This window comes from Pinus tabuliformis, chromosome 8, assembly GCF_031772625.1.
Source record: "Pinus tabuliformis cultivar Carrire ecotype Pingquan chromosome 8, CPIR1, whole genome shotgun sequence".
In the NCBI taxonomy this organism is placed as follows: Eukaryota; Viridiplantae; Streptophyta; class Pinopsida; order Pinales; family Pinaceae; genus Pinus; species Pinus tabuliformis.
The window spans coordinates 811,684,934-811,712,170 of NC_142294.1; the positions used below are offsets into that span (position 1 = coordinate 811,684,934).

General features: G+C 35.7%; 1 long non-coding RNA gene across 2 annotated transcripts in view; it reads right to left on the reverse strand.

Moving 5' to 3' along the window:
• LOC149238048 (uncharacterized) overlaps positions 1-27,028 on the reverse strand; it is a 157,819-nt gene extending 130,791 nt beyond the window's left edge. Inside the window, exons 1-3 of one of the 2 annotated variants that reach the window (XR_016245333.1) lie at positions 26,892-27,028; positions 26,669-26,744; positions 26,477-26,562 (exon numbers count right to left, since the gene is read on the reverse strand). This is a non-coding gene — a long non-coding RNA (uncharacterized LOC149238048). Of the gene's footprint in view, positions 1-26,476; positions 26,563-26,668; positions 26,752-26,891 lie in introns of both variants that reach the window. The other variant, XR_016245334.1, reaches the window with a different exon arrangement.
• Between the last annotated feature and the right edge of the window lie 209 nt (positions 27,029-27,237).

A 27,237-nucleotide genomic window follows, 5' to 3' on the forward strand; every position in this document is an offset into this window, starting at 1 on the left:
ACGAAATCATTCTAAACTACAAAGGAGACGCTTAGGTAAGACATGCTAAGTTTCAAACTCTCAGAATTCAGTACGAAACCCTTAAGATTCATAGTGATGAAAGCATACCTAATTACTTCCTACGTATAGATGAGATTGTCAATTGTACGAAGAATTTGGGTGAAGAAATTAAGGAAGTTGTCTTAGTTGAGAAAGTTTTGAGATCCATGTCTGCTAAATTTGAACCCAAAGTGTCTGCCATAGAAGAAAAGTAGGATCTACATAATATCACTATGACACAGCTTCAAGGAATCTTAACTACTTTTGAAATGAGAAAAGAAGGACCATCAGATATGAGAGAAGCCGCATTTAAAGTATGAACAAAGGGAAAATAAAAACTCATTGAATCAAGATACATTTCAGAAGAAGAATATGAGGTAAATTTTGTCAAGAAGCTTCAATGGGGATCTGGAAGGTTAAAAGGGAAGCTACCTTTCAAATGTTTTTCTTGTGGTAGAGTTGGTCATTACACTACTAGATGCCCTCACAACAAAGGAAATATTTCTGAAGAAGGTAATAGAAGTTATTATACTCATGATAATAGTGATGACTCATCCAATAGTGATGAAGATAATTAAGAAATTAAATTTCTCATGGCATATGCAAATAATGACGTAGAAAAAGAAGAAGTTACCAGATTAAAAGTTCAATTGGAGATAGTAACCATAGTAAGGGAGCAGCTGCAGGATGTAGTAAAAGATCAGAGCATAACAATCTAGACACTTTAATCTAAGATCCTCTCTCTATAAGAAGATCTTGAAGAATCAAAGAAGCAGAATGAAGAAGCTCCTGAAGAACAAGAATATGAAGTGCTTGAATTAAGGAAACAAGTGGAAAAAGGAAGAAAATATGAAGAAAACATAAAGAAGCAATATCTGGAAAAGGAAGAACAACATCAGGTTGAGGTAAATATCTTAAAAGGTAAAGTAGAAGAAAAGGATAAACCGTTATGATTTCAATACAGTACTAAGATTTTGGATGATATTCTTAGTAGTCAAAGATCCCTCGCTATTAAAACTCGTCCTGGTTTTTATGAAACTATTGAAGGTGAATTTAGCTCACAGGGTGAGGCAAGGAACTCTAATGCAAAACCTGAAATGCTCAACAAGGAGATAAGAGGTCAACCGCAACAACAACAAAGGAAAGAAAATCTTCAAAGAAAATCTTTTGCTCCTAACTATGGAAGTGATAGATGGTTATTTCCTCCGATGAATAATGTTGAATGTTATAAATGTCATAATCTTGCACATGTTGCAGCCAGATGCAGAAGTAGAATGGTTCAAGACCATGACATAGAAAGATCATCACGTTCCAGGTACTTTAAGGGATTTTGTTTTGCTTGCAATATGTTTGGTCACAAAGCTATTGATTGAAATAAAAGGAATATGGAACATGTAAGATGGTATGCGTGTAACAAGTTTGGACATAAAGTAAAGGAATGTAGGAGAAAAATTCGGACACCAAAGCAAAAGGAGCATACATCATCTCAATCCCATGTATTGAATAAGATAGAATTAGTGTGAGAAAGATGTCGCATAACTCAGTTAGCAGACATAACAGACCTAGGGGAAGCTAAAAGTGTAAACCTTCAGTATTCCAATTTGCATACACATCTATTATGAAGAGAAGTCACGTATATACGTGAGTTCAATGCTGCAGAGTCATGTATATGGAGCTCTGAAGAAAAAGCAGCAGAACAGATTCAAGAAAAGAAGTCTGATATGGTTCGATCATTGTATATGTTGGTTGGCACAGGTTCAGGGGGAGCATATGCTTCGAGTAATGCATTGTTGACATTATGGTTAGAAGTCTTTGGTGATGATGCTTATGTGGCTAAATGATACATCTTGCTACTTATTATTGGTTACAAGTTTGGATGCTGGTGCAGATGCTTATGGTGCAGATCATATATGGTGTATGATAGTTGTTGATGACTATCATGGTCTTGTTTAGATTGCTATTCTTTGTTATAAAAGTCATGAATATCATTTGGTGTATAGGTCTTGCAAAGACCTAATTTGTAACCCCACTATGCATGGGAAGGATGATGTAATAATTTCTATTTTCTTCATGTATAAACATTTGGTATACCCCCACTTGGTTGGGTGGATGAGTCAAAGTGGTGTGTCCCCACTTATTGACATATGTATGAGTCGTTGGTGATAGGAAGGTCATACTCACTTAGTTGAGTTGTAGAGTCATGTTATTCTTTTGAAAAATATTTTTGCAAACTTAGCATGTGCTCAAGGGAAGCATGGATGGATTGATACATCTTAGCATGTATAAAGGGGGAGCTGAATCAGAGATTTTAGCATGTACTCAGGGGGAGTATGGATAGCAGAATGTATATCATGGGAGATAATATCTTGGTCTGCCCTTTGCCCTTGATGTCAAAGGGGGAGAGTGACTTGGTGTGGTTGTTGCCATCAAGTCCAAAGGGGGAGATTGTTGGCATTATGATACAGGTATGACACAAGTGTTGTCCTTGATGGCAACTCTCTTAGATGAAAGATCACAGTATAGCAGGTAAACAACAAGAATGAAGAAAGAAAGGTATATGCAGGTTCACCATTGACCAAGCCGCGTATACACGCAGGTTCACTGTATAGAAAGTCATGTGTACGAAAAGGTATACGCATGTTCACTATATACCAAGTCACCTATACACATAGGTTCATTATATAAAAATGCCGCGTATAATGTACACACACACTTTAACAGAAGGAAAGGTGCGTACATGTTGGAAAACTAAGTTTTGTTCCGTGGTATTTGGACCATAGTATCTTGGTATTGGTCCATGGTATTTGGTCCGAGGTATTGACCCCAGGTATTGGGTCCAAGGTATTGGTACTACATGGTTTTGGACCATGTTATTGAGAGAGGCCTAAACCTATATAAGGAGAAGAAGATCATTAGGCCAAAGTGCAAGTGTGAAAGTGATGAATATCTGATGAAGTGTGAGATCTAGTATGCCGGTTATAGGTATGTGATGCTTTGTTAAGGATACACCTATGTGGAAAATGAAGGTTGATGGACCAGGATCATGAAGACTAAAATGCATTATGATTATATGGTATGAACATGAATAGTTCAGATCTGAATACTGATGCATGTCTTATCCTTTATATTTGATGATCTCGGTATATATGAAATAGAAAATTGCAGCAAAGTTATAAGTAATCATTTTTAGATCTATATGCTAGTTCCCTTTGGTGAAAGGGCATATACATGTTGGTTCAACACAGCTAAGTAGCATATAAATTACGAGATTTGATATTTGAGGTTGTTGTTGGTTCTAGTGGTTATTGCAGGGTTTTGGGTTCTGCTCTGTGTTCTGGTGACTATGCTTTGACGACAGGGTTTCAGTGATTCAAAGATTGATGATGGAGATATAGTTGATGGTCATATTGCAATGGTGATTGATTTTGTATTGATGGATCCAGTCTAAAAATTTATGAAACGTGTTCCCTGGAAGAAACGAGAAAGTTGTAGCATTCTCTAGGTCGGCCCCCACATACTAGTAAATATATCGGCTAGTACAAGAGCTAGGGGGTTGTAATTCCCTTCCAGTAGAAGCTGGAGAATGAGATAAATTCGTATCCTTCTGCAGGTGGGTGCCCGCATATTGGTATGAGTCTGTGCCAGTACAAGATTGTAAACAGGTTTTTCTTATCTTAAAGAAAACAGCAGCAGGTGGTTTTTGTCCTGCATTGGGTTTCCACCTTATATCATGGTCTTCATGTGTATGTCTTATGTGTGATGATCTGTTCTATTTTTACTGCACCTAGTTACTGTTTATATGGTTAATGAAGTACTGATGCACTGATTAAAGATCAACATATGATGAATTAACTGAATCATAAGTTTGTTGAATATATGCTAGTTGCATTAAACACAGTTGCGTGTACACATGGGTTCCCTTAACTAAAGTAGCGTATATGAATCTAATTATGGAAATGAAAAAGATATTGATTTGCTAATATTGATTTACCCCCCCCTCTCAGTATTATTTCCAGCAATTGGAATCAGAGCAGGTCCTTCAGAAGAAGCTTGATCGCTTGAAGGAAGATCCATCATCATAAGTAATCAAGAAAGAGAGGGATCCATCAGACCACCAATATTTGATGGGAGCAATTTTGTTTTTACTAGAAGACAAGAACCACAACCTATCTACAATCGCTTGGAATGGATATTTGGGAAATCATGGAAGGAGGATATACATTTCCATCAGCAATTCCTACAGATACGACAGGTAGAAAGCAATATGAAATAAATGCCAATGTTGTTACTAACTTATTAGCAAGTTTGTCAAGATCAGAGTTTGTCAAGGTCATGCAGCTCAAATCAGCCAAAAAAATATGAGACAAAATCATTCTAAGCTACCAAGGAGATGCTCAGGTAAACCGTTCTAAGCTTCAAACTCTTAGAATTTAGTATGAAACTCTTAAGATGCGGAGTGATGAAAGCATAGCTAATTACTTCTTATGTATAGATGAGATTGTCAATTTTATGAAGAATCTGGGTGAAGAAATTAAGGAAGTTGTCTTAGTTGAGAAAGTTTTGAGATCCTTGTCTGCTAAATTTGAACCTAAATTTTCTACCATAGAAGAAAAGCAAGATCTGTAGAATATCACTATGATGCAGCTTCACAGAATCTTAACTGCGTTTGAAATGAAAAAAGGAGGACTGTCAGATATGAGAGGAGCCGCATTTAAAGTATCAACAAAGGGAAACGAAAAACTCAATGAATCAGGATACATTTCAAAAGAATAATGTGAGGTAAATTTTGTCAAGAATCTTCAACAGGGATCTGGAAGGTTCAAAGGTAAGCTAGCTCTCAAAAGCTTTTCTTGTGGTAGAGTTGGTCATTACGCTGCTAGATGCCCTCATAACAAAGGAAAGATGTCTGAAGAAGGTAATAGAAGTTATTATACTCATGATAATAGTGATGACTCATCCAATAGTGATGAGGATAATCAAAACATTAAACTTCTCATGGCATACGAAAATAATGATGTAGAAAAAGAAGAAGTTACCATATTAAAAGTTCAGCTGGAGACAGTAACCAGAGTAAGGGAGTAGCTGCGGGATGTAGTAAAAGATTAGAGCATAACAATCTAGAGACTTGAATCTAAGATCCTCTCTCTAAAAGAAGATCTTTAAGAATCAAAGAAGTAGAATGAAGAAGCTCTTGAAGAACAAGAACATGAAGTGCTCGAATTAAGGCAACAAGTGGAAAAAGGAAGAAAAGCTAAGGAAGAACAACATCAGGTTGAGGTAAATATCTTAAAAGGTAAATTAGAAGAAAAGGATAAACAATTATGATTTCAAGACAACAATAAGATTTTGGATGATATTCATAGTAGTCAAAGATCCCTTTCTATCAAAACTAGTCTTGGTTTTTATGAAACTATTGAAGGTGAATCTAACTCACAGGGTGAGGCAAGGAACTATAATGAAAAACTTCAATTTCTCAACAAGGAGATAAGAGGTCAACCCCAAAAACAACCAGGGAAAGAAATTCTTCAAAGAAAATATTTTTCTCCTAACTGTGGAAGTGATAGACAGTTATCTCCTCCGATGAGTAATGTTGAATGTTATGAATGTCATAATATTCGACATGTTTCAGCTAGATGCAGAAGTAGAATGGTTCAAGACCATCACATAGAAAGATCATCATGTTCTAGGTACTTTAAGGGATATTTTTTTTCTTGCAATATGTTTGGTCACAAAGCTATTGATTGCAATAAAAGGAATATGAAACATGTAAGATGTTATGCATGTAACAATTTTGGACATAAAGTAAAGGAATGCAGGAGCAAAGTTCTGACACCAAAGCAAAAGGAGCATACATCATCTCAATCCCAGGTATTGCAGAAGACAGAATTAGTGTCAGAAATATGTGGCATAACTCAGTTAGCAGACATAATAGACCCAGGGGAAGCTGAAAGTGTAAACCTTCAGTATTCCAAATTGCATATGCAGCTATTATGAAAAGAAGTCGCGTATATACGCGTGTTAAGTGCTACAGAGTCACGTATATGGAGCTCTAAAGAAAAAGCAGCAGAATAGATTCAGGAAAACAAGTCTGATATGGTTTGGTCATGGTATATTTTGGTTGGCACAGGTTCAGGGGGAAATATGCATCGAATAATGCATCGTTGGAATTATGGTTAGAAATATTTGGTGATGATGCTTATGTGGCTAAATGATACATCTTGCCACTTATTATTGGTTATAGGTCTGGATGTTGGAGATAGATGGTTATGGTGCAGATCATATATGGTGTACGATAGTTGCTGATGACTATCATGGTCTTGTTTAGATTACTGGTCTTTGTTATAAAAACCATGAATATCATTTGGTGTAAAGGTCTTGCAAAGACCTAATTTGTACCCCCACTATGCATGGGAAGCATGATGTAATAATTTATATTTTCAATCATGTATAAACATTTGGTATACCCCCACTTGGTTGGATGGATGAGTCAAAGTGGTATATCCCGACTTAGTTGGGAGATTTATGTCTGTGGGTCATTGGTGATAGGAAGGTCATACTTAGTTGAGTTGTAGAGTCATGTTATTCATTTGAAAAATATTTTTGCAGACTTGGCATGTGCTCAGGGGGAGCATGGATGGATTGATACATCTTAGCACGTACAAAGGGGGAGCTCAATCAGAGATTTCAACATGTACTTAGGGGGAGTATGGACAGCAAAATGTATATCAAGGGAGAGAATATCTTGGTCCGCCCTTTGCCCTTGACGTCAAAGGGGGAGAGTGACTTGGTGTGGTTGTTGCCATCAAATCCAAAGGGGGAGAGTGACTTGGTGTGGTTGTTGCCATCAAGTCCAAAGGGGGAGATTGTTGGCATTATAATACAGGTATGACACAAGTGTTGTCCTTGATGGCAAATCTCTCAGATGAAATATCATAGTGTAGCAGGTAAACAGCAAGAATGAAGAAAGAAAGGTATACGCAGGTTCACCATTAACCAAGTCGTTTATACACACAGGTTCACTGTATATAAAGTCACATGTACAAAAAGGTATACACAGGTTCACTATATACCAAGTTGCGTATACACGCAGGTTCACTATATACAAAGGCACGTATAATGTATACACGCACTTTCACATAAGGAAAGGCACTTACATGTTGGAAAACTAAGTTTTTGTCCATGGTATTTCGACCATGGTATTTGGTCCAAGGTATTGACCGCAGGTATTGGGTCCAAGGTATCGATCCTATGTGGTTTTGGACCATGGTATTGAGAGAGGCCTAAACCTATATAAGGAGATGAAGATCATTAGGCCAAAGTGTAGGTGTGCAAGTGATGAATATCTGATGAAGTGTGAGATCTAGTATGTAGGTTATGGCTGTGTGATGCTTTGTTAAGGATGCACCTATGTGGCGAGTGAAGGTTGATGGACCGAGATCATGAAGACTAAAATGAATTATCATTACATGGTATGATCATGAATAGTTCATATCTAAATACTTATGCATGTCTTATCCTTTATATCTGATGATCTAGGTATATCTGAAGTAGAAAATTGCAGTGAAGGTATAAGTACTTATTTTCAGATCTATACATTGGTTCCCTTTGGTGAAAGGGCGTATACATGTTGGTTCGACACAGCCAAGTAGCGTATACATTATGAGATTTAATATTTGAGGTTGTTGTTGGTTCTAGTGGTTGTTGCAGGGTTCTGGGTTCTGCTCTGTGTTTTGGTGACTGTGTTTTGACGACAGGGTTTCAGTGATTCAGTAATTGGGTGATTCAGAGATTGATGATGCAGATATAGTTGATGGCCGTATTGCAGTGGTGATTGATTTTTTAATGATGGATCTAGTCTGAAAATTTATGAAACATGGTCCTTGGAAGAAAAGAGAAGGTCGTAGCCTTCTGTAGGTCGCCCCCTATGTACTAGTAAATATATCAGCTAGTACAAGAGCTAGGGGGTTGTAGCTCCCTTCCAGTAGAAGCTAGAGAATGAGAGAAGGTCGTAGCCCTTTGCAGGTGGGTGCCTGCATATTGGTATGAGTCTGCGCCAGTACAAGATTGTAAACAGGTTTTTCTTATCTTAAAGAAAACAACAGCAAGTGGTTTTTGTCGCGCATTGGGTTTCCACCTTATATCATGGTGTTCATGTGTGTGTCTTATGTGTGATGATCTATTCTATTTTTACTGCACCCGGTTACTATTTATATGGTTAACGAAGTACTGATGCACTAATTAAAGATCAACATATGATGAATTAACTGAATCATAAGTTTGTTGAATATACGCTAGTTGCATTAAACATAGTTGCATGTACACGTGGGTTCCCTTAACTAAAGTAGCGTATATGAATCTAATTATGGAAGTGAAAAAGCTATTTATTTTCTCATACTGATTCACCCTCCCCCCATCTTAGTATGATTTCCAACATCAAAAACAATAGATCTAGGAAATGACAGTCGTATGCAGTTCTACCAGCTTCGGATTTGGATCACCAACAGATGTGGCCCTCAAATAGATCTGATACCATGTAGGAATTTACAGGGTATGTTCCTCAGATAGAACACCAAATGAAACCACTCACAAACATATCACATATCAATACGCCAGTATTCTTGGCATGGTTAAAACCCTCAAAGAGGGAAACAGTCCACGGCGTGAGCCAATGTGGCCAATTCAGGAAATTTATTAATAAAAGAAAGAAAATTTACATAAGCTTCTCTCATGAACAGTCACCCTATAAATTACCCTCCATTCTCTTTAAATAGAGATCATGGACCAATTGAGTGTTAAGCCACGGATCAAGTGTCAGAAATACCGAGGAGAGAATGAACCATCAGACCACTTCATGTCTAGAACATATCATGACCATCAGATTGTAAGTTACAAATGTACATAGTAAAGAAACACACTTTACCTAACTCTACGGTAAACCAATTTATACTTAACTATTTCCTATGTGTCGGAATATCCTAACAAAAAATAGTAAATTGTGCTACAATTAAGGAAACTCAAAGAGACAGTCTTGGGTATCCAAGAGGAATAGGCGGGTTGCCACCAATATCCACCTAGATCATTATGTTTATACACATATATGAGGCAAAACCCCCCTTATTGTCTAGTTATATTTCATTATACATATTATAAAGTAACCTTCCCATTTTAGGTTAATGCATTTAATCCACAATGAGTCATAATGGAAAGGTAATAATTTAGCCTACATACTATTTAATTTGGTTTATGTTAAATTTATGCTTTTCCACCCCTATGATTTGTATTGTGAGTGTTATTTTAAGTTATTCCATGGATGACCCCAAGGCTATGGTGAGTTAACTCCTGAAAGTGTACATTCTTACACAACAATCCTTGAATAGTTTCACTTGTGAATAATATTATATAGTCTTGATGTCAGAACAATGGTTCTTGAATCATCATGAAGGGATTGGATTACGTGCCACCTAGCAATTTGACACCCTTGGGAATGGTGAATTGAATTAGACGGTTGAATAAGGATTAGGGGGCTACAAAGTATCCACCCTCCTCCTTTACATCACATGAAGCTCGGATGCCCCCTCGTTGTGTGTCGATCATTTCTATGCAATTACTATGGATAAAGGAAAGTAAACTCCACACAATTAACTCCTCGTCGACCCCTCTTCTGGTGTAGATTACAACAGTTAGATTGATTAGCTAGTTTTCTATCAACATTCAAAGAATTTTCCTTGTTCCAAATGGTTTTTTTCTTCTTTATTTCCATAAGTCACTAGGTAGCACTCATTTTTCCTTTTTAAATAGGAGAGCTAGTTGCTGGAAATTTCTAGAACGACCAAGGCCATGATTGTTCTCTGAATATTTTTGTGAGGTTAGAGTATGAGGAAGTTTCTTGTACTTATAAACCCCTTAATCCCTTGTGTTAAAAATAAAAATTTGTGTTCAGTTCGAAGTAACCCTATATGTTTTTTTTTGCAAGTTTAACGTTGGAGGATTAGCGAAGGAAAACATTGATGCAGAAGTAACCCATTACCCAAGACATACTTTAGTTGTTTCAGTATATTATATAACATATATAGTGCAATTTAATGTTCTTTCTATTTCATTCTTTTGGTAAATAAACCTTCGATGGCGAATATTTGTGTTGCAATTTGGGAAAAATATGACTCTTCCATGTTATGCTTGACATTGTGCTTTAATATATATATTGCACATGTTTGGAGCAAACTTGTGTTAGGGCTTTTTTTTCTTCAAGAGTGCTTTGTTTAAATCCTTCCCAGATTTTAGAGTTATAATAATGTGATTGACAAATCACGAGCTCTGTTTCATATATACTAGATATGGTAATATTTTAGATAATTCAAACTCGAGACCCACGTTAGCTAGCAAGCCATGTTGATTATTTGATAGCTTAGAGAATAGTCCTAAGTCCACTAAGAGACAAACTGAAACATTTGGGCAGTTTCGAAGATTAGTTCCACCCAAAATTGAAAAAACTTCATTAAAAATGAATTATAGATATTGTAGAGAGAATTACATATTATAATAACCTATTCCTTAGTATGAAAATGATGCAGTGATAATTATTTTCAATTAATAATAGGATTGTTCAAGATAAATACTAGTAGGGAGCCTATTTCAAATCAAAGAACCCAATTGGAGTGGTACATAAAATGTTCTAAGAAAGATGTGGGAGATAAAGTTGGTATTTGTGACCCTAGTTTACCCCGCTGCCACAATAACCCAATTAATAATAAAAACCTCAGCAAACACCCTGTGTCTATCAGAATCTAGAATGTTGAAACTGTTAAGATCTATGTATATGAAGGCCTCACTTCCACACGAAGAAGAATAAAAAATACATTATTTCAGCTAGAGCTAGTAATAACAATGTTAAATGTAAATTTTGTGCTAGATATGATGTGTTAGGTTTCATGATGGTTTATTGAGGATCACTTGATTTTCAGTCTCACATTTCAATATCTTAGTATTCAAATGGAATCATAGCAAAAATTTGAGAAGCAAGACTTTTGTAGAACACACATATATTCAGAGTGCAATGATTTACTTAAGGGAAAATAAATTTATTTAGCTAGAAGTAGAATTTGGTGGGATGTACATTCAATATTGTTTGTAACATTTCAAATTGATTAAGTAAAACCTATAAGTAATAATTACATAGAAGTTGTGCAAAGGGCATATAGCAATGGCATAAACACCATAAAATCCATAAGAGGTGTGTCCAAAACAAATAATAGGGTAATTGGTAGACTCCCAAATGTATTTTTCTTGCTTACCATTGAGACTCGAGACTCCATACTTATAACTAATCTTGTCTATATTAATTTTCTTCTTTGAGCTAGTTAAAAGAGAGAGATACTTTTGATCTTCTAGGGTGGGGTTGATCACCTCCTTATAATATCTTAATTTTATTTTAGCTGCTAAATCTTTCTCACACCACACTTTTTCTTTGAACTTAGAAGTAACAATATTTTTAATGTTATTAATGTTTTGCAATGTAACATTCTCGTCGATCTTCCAATGGTTTAACGAGGCCCGTGTCTTTATACCAACCTTGTTTGAGCCTTAGGTGTTTTTGGCTTGAATTTAAAGCTAGCTTAGGAAGTCTATGGTCTCATATGCTATTGAGTTTGTGCTTGTACAATAGAAGCCTAGTCATAGCTAGGCTGTCGATAGGAGAAAGACCCACGTCTATAAGGAGAATATGTTAGGGTGTGTTTCTTTTAATTTTGAGGTTATACGTTATAAAATGCTTCTGGATTTGCTCAATCTTTCTCGAGGATTCTTTAGAGATGCTACAACCCCAAACCTCACATCCATATAAGATAACCGGAGTGACTAAAGTTTCAAAGAGGAACTTCTTTCTATCCCACATTACGAGGTTTGTCATTTTACAATTATTTTCAAGACCAAAATAAGCTTTCCATTCCCCATTAATCCTTTTCTCAATGCTATAATTCCACTTGAGCTTGTGATGAATATCAATTCCTAGGTACTTATAGGAAGACACTTCCTCCGAGTTATTATTGTCATACATAAAATTAGCGTAAGTGTCCTTCTTGGATTTCATAATCATAACTTTTGTTTTGTGCATGTTAACAATCATACCCATGGTAGAACAAAAATCCTTAAGAAGTATAAGTTGCTTATCAATATCAAATGGGCACCTTGCGAGAAGAACAATATTGTGAGCGTAGAGAAGAAGGATGATGACTACCCTAGCTAAGATCATGCCAGAACATCACGCTTCCTCTAAACAACCTTCTAGCTTGTCAATGTAAATGCCAAATAGGGTAGGGAAGAGGGGGAAACCTTGTTTAACTCCGATATTACACTTAATATCTTTAGACCACCCGTCATTGCTCTTTAACTTGGCAATTACATTCTCATATAACCTTATAGGAGTAGCTCTCAACTCAAAAGGAACCTTTAGCTCTTCTAATCTGTTCCAAAGGTTGTTTCTAGGAACTATATCGAAAGCCTTTCTAAAGTCCACAAAGCAACAAAAGAGATTGGATTTATCATTGCGGCATTCCTCCACAATGATCCTAAGCATAATGAGGTGGTCTATTGTTGAGTGCTACTTTCTAAAACCCACTTGGCCTTTAGCCCACTTACCTTCACTTTCAAGCCATATGCTCAACTTCCTTTCCAAAATAATACCATATAACTTGGCTAGGAGAGGGTTGATCATAATTGTCTCATAATTAGACGGGTTATTTGTATGCCCACTTTTAAAAATAGGGATAATGAGGCTATGAGTCCATGTTTTAGGGAACCCTTGCTTGATCGCTTGATTGAAAAGCTTGTGAATGTGGGGGATGAGGAAATGACCTCCAATTTTTAAGATTTTTGCCTGGTAACCTTCAGTTTCCTTAGCTTTCCCCTTAGCCAAGGGATTAACCCCAAAATCAATGTCTTCTAATGAGAAAACGTCTTTCGTTGTGAGTAGGGTTACAAAGTTAACCATGACATTTGGAGATTCATGAAGCTTTTTAAGATAGGAATTCTAGTCATGTAAAGCAATTTTATTATTATCTTTAGTTTTCGTAGTTAGAATCTACCTCTAGAATTTCTTAGGAGCTACCTTAGAGCGGTGTAAGAGATTCTCTTGTCTTTTACAAATATACTACCTTTTTTTTTCTTTTTAGTTAGGGCTTTGTATATTTTTATCTTGCCAATTTTAAGAGATTCATCAACAACTTCCTTAATTGCTCTCCTCGCACTTTTACAATGTTTGTCATACCATGGGTTGGTTTTGCTATTTCTTTTGTTACTTGAAACTTCAATTGACAACTTGTTAATAGAATGTGAGAGGGTTGTAGTAAAATTATGATAGAGATCCTTTATGTTATCTATACTAGATAAAAGAAGTAAATTAGTTTTTAATTCATTTAGAAAGAGATCTTTTTTATTTCTATCAAAGATTAACTTCTTTTGGCTATAATGATTATCTTTTATGGGATCTCTATGTATTATAAATCATATTTCAAAACAAACACTTATTTATGTAATTAAAAATATTGTCTACCTAAATAGAATTAATTCTTATAATCCTTTATATATTTCTATTTTATTATTATATTTTTTTCCCTTATATAACTTGCACTTATCTTTTCAAAAATGAAAATATCACTCTGATTTATATGATATGACTTCTATTAGAATATAATAATATTATATTATGCTATAAATTATATTCCATAACAAATATCTATGTATATAATGTGAAGCTTATATTTGAATGGTATATATTAGTTTTCTTTTATTTGTATATATTTGACATAAAACTATGTTATTTAAAGTGGATATTGAAATATTTTATTGATGATTAACAATAAAATATTTTATTATTTTTACATATATCTCTAATCTCTTTAATATTTAAAAACAAATTATTTTTTCCTTTATTTTCAATTATATTATTTTTTATTTCTATATAAAGTAAAAATAAAATTAAAGCGAAAATCAACTTATTGCATAACACCACCTAAAGAGTCCACACAAATTTAAAATTTAAAATTTGGTGGTATTTACAGAGTTGATCTCCATCTTAATCTTCGTTATTTAAACCATAATAGTTATATACATATTTTATAACATCTCTTCCTATTCACAATAATTTTATTTTTTATAAAATTTGAATACAATCATCGATCCTAAGCAATTAATTGTATACAGGTGTTTGTAAAGTTTATACTCTCTAAATGTTATTTTTTTTATTTTTATTTCCATCATTAAGCTAATTAATTGTTAACCTTGTTGAACATATCATATATCGACGTGGATATATGACCGATTATTTCGTTTGGCCTTGTGTTTTTGCATTGCAGCAAGTCTTTGGTATAATCGATGTCATAGGGGGCGCCCGCATTATGGTGAGGCATACGATATCACTTGAGCCCTACGCTCGCTGACATTCTCTGCCTTGCTTTGTCCTTAGAGACGTGTCGTGTCTGGAATGCCATCTAAGTGTCAACACACCCAAGAATGTTAAGAATTGGTTAACTATCCCCTTCTGCCGTCACTCTATGCAACCCCCATTTGCACTCTCCAGTCTACTGGTTAGGATCTGTAGTCTGTGTTCAAACCCTCTGTTATATGCCTATTAATTTTGTTCCTTGCATAGCCACAGGTATATGCCTATTCACATCACTCATGATTACGTTCTTTGTGTTTTTATGCCCACGTGTAGGTTATAATGTTACCCTTTCTGTTGTTTTTGGTAGGATTTTACCCTCATACCTAGCGTTTGACAGACATCATACGTTTTCAACTTCCGGGAATTATTGCTTTCCTCTACAATCTAGGTTCTCTGTATGCTTTCCCTCATTCGTTTACAGGTTTTGTGAAATTCCTAAGGGTTTGACACCGATAGTGGAACCCTAATACTTCCGTTCCCTAGTCGTTGCGGAATGTTCTAGACCTCGAACCCGAGGGAAGTATCCTAAAGGGTTTCGCGGAGGAAATTTGAGATTTTGTCGCAAAACTAATTTTTAGTTCTTAAGTGATTAATTAATACAGTCAATCCTTTGTTAATGGCAGCCCTTACAAGCTTAGGTTATTGTTGTAAATCCTTTGTTAATGGCAGCGCTTACAAGCTTAGGTTATTGTTGCAAGGGGATTAGGTTATTGTTGCAAGGGGATTTGTAAATATTTGGGGGATAATGTATATTGGATTATTTTTCCAAATTTATATTTCATATGTATACATGAGTCTCTCTTGCATTCAAATACACAAACCAACTTTTATTGTGTAATTTTGGGAAATTATAAGTTTGAAGAACTGATATTCGTTTAATTTTTATCATTCTATCAGAAATTTGTTTCGAGTTATGGATTTACCAACTTAGCCATGTTCACCCAGGTTATACTTTTAGTGATTCTTTTGATTATGGGACTATATGATTTTTTTTTGTAACTATATTAATATTTTGGTATTTAGCAAAATAACTTTTTGAAGTTGTAAATTATTTCCCTATTCTTGTGACTTATGATGAGATTATATAATTAGTTACAAATTTTGCTATACAATTTATAGCTCTTTTTTACTATTTCCAAGCTTCTAGTCTTTTCTAGAACTAATCTAACTTGTCACATGGAAATAATTATTTCATGGACTAATATTAAGATCATAATAGACCAACTTTAATTGTTTCATTAATCCTATATACATTAGATCTTGATAGAACAATATTAATTATTCCATTAGTCCTATATACATACCTTTATCCATTATGAAAGAAACATGCCATAGAATTTATACAAAAAAATATACAACTAGAAGGAAACCAAAACATTACATGTATGTGACACTTATCTCCTAATTCAATTTAGGCTTTGAGGAAAATAGTTTAGGCTTCCAGGGAAATAGCATAGCACAGGAAGAAGATTAGTGCATGTAACCAATGAGAACAACACTCACTACTAGAGCTCCCTCCCAAGTGAGTTTCACTTCTAGAGCACTCTTTTGATATAGACCACACTAGGTCCACCTAGGGCTTATATGATCACACTAGGTCTTTCCTAGTGTTTGAGAGGCCTTATAGCTCTAACTAGGAATTCTCAACTCAAGAATTCCCTTTCCTCCGTGCCTCCCTTAGTAGTGCCTTATCTAAGGTTCCAACCTCCAATTTTCCTCTAATGGGTCTAGGCAACCTCATTTTTTTCCCTCGCACCCTATCGGCTTATTTTTCCCCAAATGAGATGATTTATCTATAGGAAGAGGAATAACTACATTCTAATTGTCTCTTAAGTGAAAATCTCATTTAGTATATTTTTCTTAGCTAATTTCCATAGTTGTTCATAACTAATTTATTAATGAAATTAAAAATATAAGCATTCATGTTTATTATAGTTTGTCAAGTTATTCAATAAAAGTAAATTAAAATATTTACAATCTACTCAGGGGTATTACATCTTCCCCCCTCTATCAAAGAATTGTACTTAGTGTTTATTTTAAGGCCTTTAGAATAGGTTGGGATATGCTTCATGCATTCAATTTTCATCCTCCCAAGTTGTCTGTTCTTAACTAAAGTGCTTTCACTGCACTTTTGGGATATGCTTCATGCATTCAATTTTCATCTTCCCAAGTTGTTTGTTCTTGACTAAAGTGCTTTCAGTGCACTTTAACAACACAACTACCTTCCATAACATGATTTCTCACATGATTTCTCTCTGTAAAAGATTGAAAAGGAACTCTCCATCCAGATTGAACTACAATCACATTGGTTAGATTTCTCATTAGTTTCCAATCAAAGAAGAAACATATATAAAATCATCTCAACTTGATTGTTTTACTTGTACATCTTGTCAAATAATTATGTGTCTAGGTTCATATACATACCTCTTTAATAGAGAGACATGAAACATGTTATGTACACATATATGACTAGGAGAATCCAACTCATAGGCTACAAGTCCAATTCGAACTAATATTTGGAAAGACCCACATAATAGGGGTGCCAATTTTTCACAACTTCCCCACCACAAAGTGCTCTTCTTATTCTTGACCCTCACATACACATGATCACCTACCTAAAATTTAGTGTAGGCCATTCTTTTCTCTACATGGTTTTTGTCAATATTTAGCTACCTTTTGTCTACAAGCCTTCTCTTTGGTTGTTATATAATGTACTTCCTTGGAATGTCTTCCAACACTTGATTAACTCCTTCAGTTTTCCCACATGTCTATGGCTTTAAGGAAATATTGAATTGTACTTGAATGCCTTATATTATAAAAAGAGCCTTCCAAAAATGAGAGTTAAACTTCACATCTCTATCAAAAATTACTGCTTTAGGTATACCATGTAAATGAAAAAAAATCTCTCATGAATACGAGCAATTTGAACATTTTTATAAGTTGACTATATAGGAAACAAATTTTGACATCCCCTAATAACTAATCATTACTCTATGTAGGTGTGTAATAAATGGGGATAGAGCCAAACAATTGGATTATAAGTTGACTGTATAGGAAACAAATTGTGACATCCCCTAGTAACTACTCATTACTTTAAGTAGGTATGTAATAAATGGGGATAGAGCCAAACAATTGGATTGATTATTGTAAATAATTGATTATAAAAGAAATAATTATTTGTGCACTCACCCATGAGACACATGAGATAAGATTGTAAATTCTTCATGATTAGAATCTTTAAAGATTCTAAATAAGATAAGGGAGGGAGATAAAGTCCCTTAGAAACATCTCAACAGGAGAAAAAGTTTAGCCTGGTTTCCTTTAAAGGACGGTGGGTGAGAAAGGTGGGCTTTAAGAGCAAAATCCTAGGCAAGAAAGCAAGTAAGCTTACCAAAAAAAGGATGTCATTGAAATAGAAACATTATCATGAAGAAAAGGAATTAAACACCCTTGGAGGAGATCAACAAGAGGTTGTTGATTCTCTCGGAATTTACACTTGAGCTTGAGGGAGAACTAGAGGCAGTTCATGGTTGGGAGGTTGTTGATTCTCTCAGAATTTACACTTGAGCTCGAGGGAGAACTAGAGGCAATTTTTGGTTGGGAGGATAGTGTATCCTTCAATCCTCTAGTTTGGCTGATGTTATTTTATGTTGGATACAATTTCAATTATGTAAACTTTTACACAATGCAAGATAATCTCAAGTTAGAGGTAGTTTTAATTATAGATGACATATGGGTAATTATTAGGTGTATAGTATATAAATAAATTTTGTGTATAGTGTTGTAACAGAAAATTAACATATGGGTTATTGGTTTAATATATTACTATCAATTCCAACAGAAGCTTAGGTTCAAATACTAGTTATTGAATTACAATATTTCTGTTGATTTTAGTGCAAAATGAGGAATAAACTACTAATGATGGAGTTAAAAGAATATTGTAGTTTTATGTAAAAATATTGTTGCATAATTGTAATGTAGTGTAGTATGACTTTTATATAAATTAAAAACAGTAGGAATGATATGTCATAGATGACATATAGAGAAAAGAAACTTAGCACTAGTATGAGCATCGATTTTGGAAGGAAATGCATAGCTAATTATAAACTATAAATATAAAATTATAAGTTAAAATCCTACTACTCTATGTAGTAAACTTTAGCATGCAGACGTAAATATTTAGTAAGTGACACTTAAATATTACATGTTGAATTTCCACGATTTTGGGTCTAGGATAGAATCTTAAAATCTTTGACCCTACCAAACCAAGAATCTCAACCATAAACTACTTTGCACAGTGGAATATAAATGACAGTAAATCACACATGCATAAAATATAGACAACTTTTTACACTTTTCAACCCAACTACATTATATTAAACAACATATAATACAACAGTCTAGGGTATGAGGGATAATGGCCCTCATATATCCACTAGTACAAGATACAAAATTAGGGCTTGGTGTGAGTCCATCCACAACCAATCTAACCTCAACAAGATACTCTCACCATTTGGCTTATGTAGTCGATGTTAGAAAATTATATATTACAAAGCAATGGAACACATAAAATATATTGCAGAAATATATAAACACACAAAACACATAAAACAAGAGAGACACAAATGTAAGTGGTTTACCCAATTTGGGCTACGTCCACGGAGAAATAGTGAGTCCTTTATTAGCGAGAAAAATGAAGAGATACAACCTACACCAGATCCGTTGTAATTCCTTATTCTCTCTCACACAATCTCCTCTCTCTTTCACACTGAGAATACAGATCTACATATACATAATATAATTCCTTCATATATAGCAAAGGGTTCCTTCTAGGGAAAAAAACCCTAAGTTAAACATAACTTCTAGAGTGAGATCTCCTCCTAATGAACGAGACCCAGATTGACTACGAAATTACAACATTTTACAAGGCAATTCTACATCTATTTTTAGCTTTGGGGGCACTGCCCCCAAGGCTACAAATAATCACCATGACCCCCCATCGCGGCGCACATTTACGAGCGCATTGACACCACATTACAAATTGGGGTTGAATGCGGCGATACCTCTGAATAAAGAAGATAATCAGGCTCCACACCCAACAGTCGAATATCTAAGCTCCCCTCAGTCGTACCCTGTACATTCCCAATCCTTCAGCTCGAGATCTATAGCTCCTACCTCTATCAATGATCTAAGTCCATCTCACCAATGAATCTCGACTATCGAATCTTCTCATTGGTTGTGCCTTAGTCCATCAAGGCATCAACACATCGAGACTCCTGTAGAGTTATTCATAGCTCTACTTGTGAAAAAATCTCGATCTACCCACTACTGCTCCTCAGATACTTAGGGACTTCAACCCACTGTGGTCTTCTCGTGTTTTTTTCATGAAGACCAACATAGGGTATGAAAGGTTGCCACCTATCACTACAAGATGTCCATCTCCTATAATGAACACAGTCTAGGAGGAGTATCCATCATATAATATAGATTTCCTTCTCCACACAGACATTTGAGGCTCCATAAACTACTCCTCGTTGATCAGACCCTTGAGCTCAACAACTGCCTCTCTCGCAACTAGCTTTTTCCATCAAAGTGTTGCTCACTGAGCTCCAACTTGGACATTATCTCGCTGTCCTCTAGCAGACCATAAGTTCCCAATCACATCCACACTTGGTCCACTCTCACGCTGCCTTGCAATAGTCCATGAGTGACCAATCCTCGTTGTAGCATCTGCTCCTAGTTAGGGCATCCAACACCTAGGAAACCCTTCCACATGGCTGTTAAAAGACTTCCAAATTGTCCTCCCCTAAGACATCATCCATTAACATCAATTCAACCTTAACACGTCAATAAAATAAATACTTAGACTGTTCCTGCACTCATATTCCCGCACTCGCGTTCCTACACTCATTCGTTCTCGCACTCGCATGTTTCTTCACTCTCGCATTCATGAACTTAGTGCTTTCCTACACTCGTGTGTTCCTATACTCGTGTCTGTTCACTCACGCATTCCTGCACTCGTGTGTTCCTGCACTTGCATTCTTGTACTCGCACTACCCGCACTCGAGATGGATTTCTTGATGTGTAGACTATGAAATATGCTTCTTGGATGAGTGATATGACATTCCAATCACCTCTTATTTATATGCACAACAAGAGCTTCCAAAATTTCCTATTTGAATTAACATGTCCATTGGGTTCTTCAAGTCGGCCTATTTGGCATGCAATAATAATTAGGTTAACTTCAAAAATTCATATCTCTTTAACGACAAATCAGATGCAAACGATTTTCAATGCGTTGGAATCTTCTTTCTAAGAACTATCATCTACATCCATCACATGTCATAAATTCATCAATGTTTTGTCCCAAATCTCGATGGATGCGAAAACCCCACACTTTTGTTCCAAGTGCACAAGTTTCCCTTATGGTGCTTTTCCCTCCAAATGCTGAACCTTGGGGCTTGGAGTACCACCCAAGCTAAAAAAAAATTAACACTCCCTCTTAGCAAGGGAGGTACTTCCAAGACTATGAAGTAACCATCATCATCCGGTAACGACACTAGCCCATCTGGCATCCATCACTGCAGCATACCCTATAGAATAAATCCGGCAATGACGGTAGTGCCTCTACCTCATCATATCTAAACCTAAATATCCTAAACCTCCATAAGGCTTCTCCCTCTGAGGCTAGACTCCCTCTGAGCCTAATCGATCTCCACTAGCTTAGTCCTGCAAACACTCATCCTCCTGGATCAAATACCACTCGTGAAAATGCCACTAGTCTCAGATATGCAACATCACAATCCGATGAATACTCTAGCCTATCAATCTGAAGTCCATCACATGAATCCATCTTGACCAACCTAATCTCGTCCATGCCAAAGAAACCCTCAAGTTGTCACAACCATCCATTAAAAGACATAGGAAGTCCACGATCTACAAACTGCCACACAACATACTGAAGTGCAATAGGTTCACCATCAATCCACGAGAACTCCTAGCCCAAATCATCATGTAGTATATCGATACCACATCACCATTTCTCCAGTTGAACTCTCTGCTCCATGATCTAGTCACCCACGACTCCCTTTGAGTTGCTTCATTGTGCACTCTCTGATTCATTGTCCCTCAAAGTAGCTCAGATACCATGTGATACCATGTTGAATTTCCATGATCTTGGATCTAGGATAGAATCTTAAAATATTTGACGCTACCAAACCAAGAATCTCAACCATAAACTACTTTGAATAGAGGAATATAAACAACATTAAACCACACATGCACAGAATATAGACAACTTTTTACAATTTTCAACCCAACTTCGTTATATTAAAAATATATATAATAAAACAGTCTAGGGCTCCCGTACGAGGGATAATGGCCCTCATAAATCCACTAGTACAAGATACAAAACTATGGCTTGGTGTTAGTCCATCGACAACAAATCTACCCTCAACAATATACTCTTACCATCTACCTAATGTTGTCGACTTTCTCAGCCCCCCTCGGTCATACCGTGTACTTGCCTCATCCTTCGGCTTCTGATCTGCAGCTCATACCACTATCAATCAAAGTCCATCTAGTCAATGAATCTTGGCTATGCAATCTACTCACTAGTTGTGCCTTTTTCCATCAATGCATCAACAAATCGAGACTCTTGTCGAGTTTTTCACAGCTCCATATATGAAAAACTCTCGATATACCCACTGTTGCTCTTGAGCTACTTAGGGACTTCAGCCCACTATGGTCTTCATGTTTTTCACCGATGAATACCAACATAGGGAACAAAGGGCTTCCACCTATCACTACAACATGTCCATCTCCTTCAATGAACATGGTGTCTATTCAATTTAGTGTCCTAAATTTTTCTACATAAATTATCAATCTAGGTATCCTAAACTGATGAAGTGTGGTGCACCATATGTGCTTAGTTAACCTCTCTCTTACTTCGTTGTTTTATAGTTTATGTTGTTTTTGGGGGTTTTGTTTCTTATGCTTAAGGAAATTAATTTAAGAAAGAAAAGCAATGCTTCTAGGTGAAATCTCTAAATGTTAATGGACAATTAAATCTAATAACTTTCAATGTTAAAATCTAATTTCTAAAAAAATGAGAAAAGGAAACAAATCAAAACTTTGAACAGTTAGATTAATCTAAGACGACAAAATGTCTATGAAATGAAAGCAAAAAAAAATGATAACAGCTACATGAAATTGAAACAAAATCTTCATCATCCTAAAAGAAGTAAACATGAAAATGCAAGGAAAAACTTAGTCATTAGTAAAACATTTCACCACTTAGTCTTAGGTTCAAACCATCAACGAAGGGATTTTGGAAATATCTATTTAAATCATGAGTTACTAAATTGATAAGAAAATGGCATTAAGCTATCTAACTCTAAGCTATTGAACATCAAGAAACCTCATTCATAAACACAACATTTCTCCATTTAGTTTGAGGATAAACCATCAATGAAAGGCTCTGGAAATATTTGTTTATATCATGAGTGACTACACTAAGAAGAAAAAGGCATTGAACAACAAGAAATCTCATTCATAAACTCAACATTTTGCCATTTAGTTTGAGGATAAAACATCAATGAAAGGCTTTGGAAATATTTGTTTATATCATGAGTGACTACACTAAGAAGAAAAAGGCATTGAACAACAAGAAATCTCATTCATAAACTTAACATTTCGCCATTTAGTTTGAGGATAAACCATCAACGAAAGGCTCTGGAAATATCTATTTATGTAATGAGTGACTACTCTAATAAGCAAATACAAAAACATGTAAAGGAAAACTAATCTATTGTGTGCTCTAATGCTCCAATCACCAATTGGAAAATACTTTCTTGGAATATTTTTCTAAGCATAGATTACACAGTTAGATAAATCTACAATCAACTGGTTGAACACACTTGCATGAATTAAACTTGCATGAATGGAAAATCTAAACTATTAAACTTGAAAACAATAAAATGACATACTTGAATGAAATCAGAGCAAAACTACAAAACAAAATCTACTCTACCTTACATTCTAATATGCTCCATGACATCTACTTCACATCTCCTTCCATGTTGAGAACATTCGAGCTTTATTCAAATTCTTCAAAATTATAAAGTACAACAAAGCTCTCCAAAGCTTTCCAAAGCTACCAAAAAAACTACCAAATGAAGGAGAGATATCTCTTATTTATACAAAAATATGAGAAGTCATCTCATTAATGAGAGTCCATGAATCTCTCCCTATACCTCTAGAGTTCTAATCAAAATAGGAAATGATAAGACACATGTCTTCTTAGAGTTTCAATACAAATAGGAAATGTGACACATATCCTCATGATCCCATGATCCTCTCCATTCAAATTCGAATTTGGCCTTAGGGTGCCACATAAAGGTCTTCTAGAAGCCTCCTTTTGACCTACACGTGTCAACAATCTCAACCCACTTGTTAGGTATAATCATATGCACATTATTTTCTAATTTTTAACCACAAATTCACTTAAAAAGGCTAAGAATTAATAAAGTCTAGAAAAACATATAAATGTGACCCAATGATAATGAAAGTGAGATGAATGTAGTGACATGGTAGTGAAATGAAGGTGAAATGGAGGTGATATAATGGACATAATGGTGAAAGTGTAATGGAAATGTATGACAATTTCAAGGCCCAACACACAGGCTAGGAGGAATACCCATCATCTAATGTATATTTCCCTCTCCACAAACATGTCTCGGGCTCCATAAACTGCTCCTCAGTGATCAGACCCTTGAGCTCAACAACTTCCTCTCTCACAACTACCTTTGTCCATCAAGGTGTTTCTCACTAAGCTCCAACTTCGACACTATCTTGTTGTCCTCCAATATACCATAAGTTCCCAATCATGTCCACACTTGGTCCACTTTGAGATAGCCCTCCAATATTCCATGAGTGACCAATCCTCTCTATAGCATATTCCCCTAGTTAGGGCATCTAACACCTCAAAAACCATTCCACATTACTTCTAACACACTTCCAAATTTTCCTCTCTTAGGACATCATCCACTAGCATCAATTCAACCTCAACACATCAATACAATACATACCTAACCCGTTTATGCACTTGCTTGTTCATGTACTCACATTCTTACAGTCATGCATTCCTACACTCACATGCTCCTGCACTCACATTCCTACACTGATGTTCTTGTACTCACATTCCTTCACTTGCATTTCTATAGTTGAGTGTTCATACAATCACGTGTTCCTATACTTCACACGTTCCTTCATGCATTCCTGCACTCCTGCATTCCTGCACTCGCATGTTCCTCGATTCGCGTTCCCATACTCCCACTGGCCACACTCGAGATGGATTTCTTGATGTGTAGTCTATGAAAGATGCTTCTTGGATGAGTGAAGTGACACTCCAATCACCTCTTATTTATATGCATAATAATGGCTTCCAAAACATCATGCTTGACGCAACATGTCCATTGGGTTCTTCAAGTCAGCCTACTTGACAGCCAATAATAATTATGTTAACTTCAAAAATTCATATCTCTCTAACGACAACTTGGATTTGGACAATTTTTTATGTGTTGGAATTGTCTTTCCGAGAACTATCATCCTCATCAATCACATGTCGTAAATTCATCAATGTTTTGTGCCACATATCGATTGGTGAAAAAACCCCACACTTGGGTTCCATGCACACAACCTGCCCTTATGGTGCTTTTCCCTCTAAACCCCGAACCCTAGGGCTTGGTGTACATTCCAAGTGACACAAAAATCAACATTACAAAGTGGTATGGTAAAAATGCAACCTCGGTTCTTAAATGAAACGTATTTACAATTAAATAAAAGCCTCACTCATGAGTACATTGTAAGTGAAATGAGTAATGTATAATAATATCCCTCTTATTTAATGAGAGTACCATTGTTGCTGTCACAAAATATTAATTTCAGAAAAATAAACTAATAAAAGGGGGAAATAAAATTGACTTCCAAGAGAAACGACACCACTCCAAGCAATTATATTTCCTGGAAATGAGTGAATACAGAGTGCCATTCAAGACAAATGATTAAAACATGAAAAGAAGTCGTCATACAGGAATTTGGTTAAACAACAGTTACATAAGTATACAGTCAAAAAATATAAGCCTAATGAACAGTACCCAAATTGAGAAATTCCAAGAAGATATAATTTATATAATTTAATTAACTCTTACGCCTACAAATTATAAAAGAGTGAATCATATATCTAATATTGCCATTAGTTAATTACGCCAAAATATATCAGGAAAGAAAGACCCATGGTTCTTAATAATTATAGAAGCAGAGCCATGCATTAACCACTGAAATGAAAGGTACTAAAAGATAGATATAGTATGTTGTTCTATATTAAATTGAAGAACCATTAGAGAGGCATCACAGTTAGTACTAATACTATCAGGCTACTGTGGCAATCCATCTCATTGCTAGTATTGTACTTCAAATGGAAAAATTATATAGCTTACAAATGTGTATTCGGCCTTAGGCCTGACGACGAGATAGAAACAAAAATAATTCACTTGCAAACTTGAGGGACAACATCTCTCTGTGCAGACCGATGAATAAAACTAGTCTACAATGGAAGTGTAGGGTTACACAAGTAGTATAACCCCACCATAGAACATACAGGAGAGAGGTCTGGGCTAGAGCAATTGGATGCTGAAAATAAATTAGGGATAAGCCATCGGGGTTAACCTAAAAGATGAGGAAAGCAGATGAGAAAGCGCTACGCGAGTGGGTCACAAAAACATAACATATATAGGAAGTGTTAAACTAATAAAATGATGTAAACTGTAACCAGGAAATCTCAAAATGGGTTCGAGGAGTATCCGAGGATAAACACAAAGAACATTGTGTGTCCATAAAATTTATGATCCTCTAAGACAATCACCCTATCTATTATGGTCTTAGAGTAATAATGTAAAGAAGAGGTTTTTATTCATCAATCAAGGGTTCTATGAACCATACCTGGAGATGGATGGTGCTTTTGAAAAGGGGTTCATGCTCTATCCATCAAAGAAGTTGGGGGAATCCTCTTCTCATTGTGAGTATGCCTGTAATGACCCATAAAGCGTGGCAAGGCACCATTTTAGTAAATACCCAGTAACGTCAAATCAAAAATAGCTTAACAAGGAATCATGGTAAGAATACCTCCATTACCTTAAGGATTTTTTGGAACATTAAGGTTTTCCCTAGTGTGCCACACATATGCATACTTGTAGCAGTGCCGTAATAGCTAGAGCCTCCTCGACAAAGAAAACATAGGAAACTTCCATATGTTAGTGCCGAAACAGTTTAACCATAGCATGAATATAAAATGTGGTAATTTCAGAGACAAAGTCCTCATGCATGTCCAATAATACCATAGATTTCATGGAAATACCTTCGAAAATATTGAAGCCTTGGACAAACTCGCAGGGGAGAAGTAGCATCAAAGGAACATGGCAAGCCAAAAGAAGAAATGAGAGGCGAAGTTAGGGTTAGAGTGACAAAAGCGAAGGAGATCGAATCTGAATTTTCGATGGAATCCATACAATCTCAGCCATCCACCCATCCCAATGAGGAGATGCCATGTCCACCCATGTGGGTTAGACTAGTTGGCAGTGAGGTGTTCATCCACCTGGACTTTGGAAGGAACATTAACATGTGGAAGAAAGGATATATTAAGGAACCATTAAGGAGGAGCGATATATATGATAGGTTACATTAATCAATCATTCAAGAGGGGG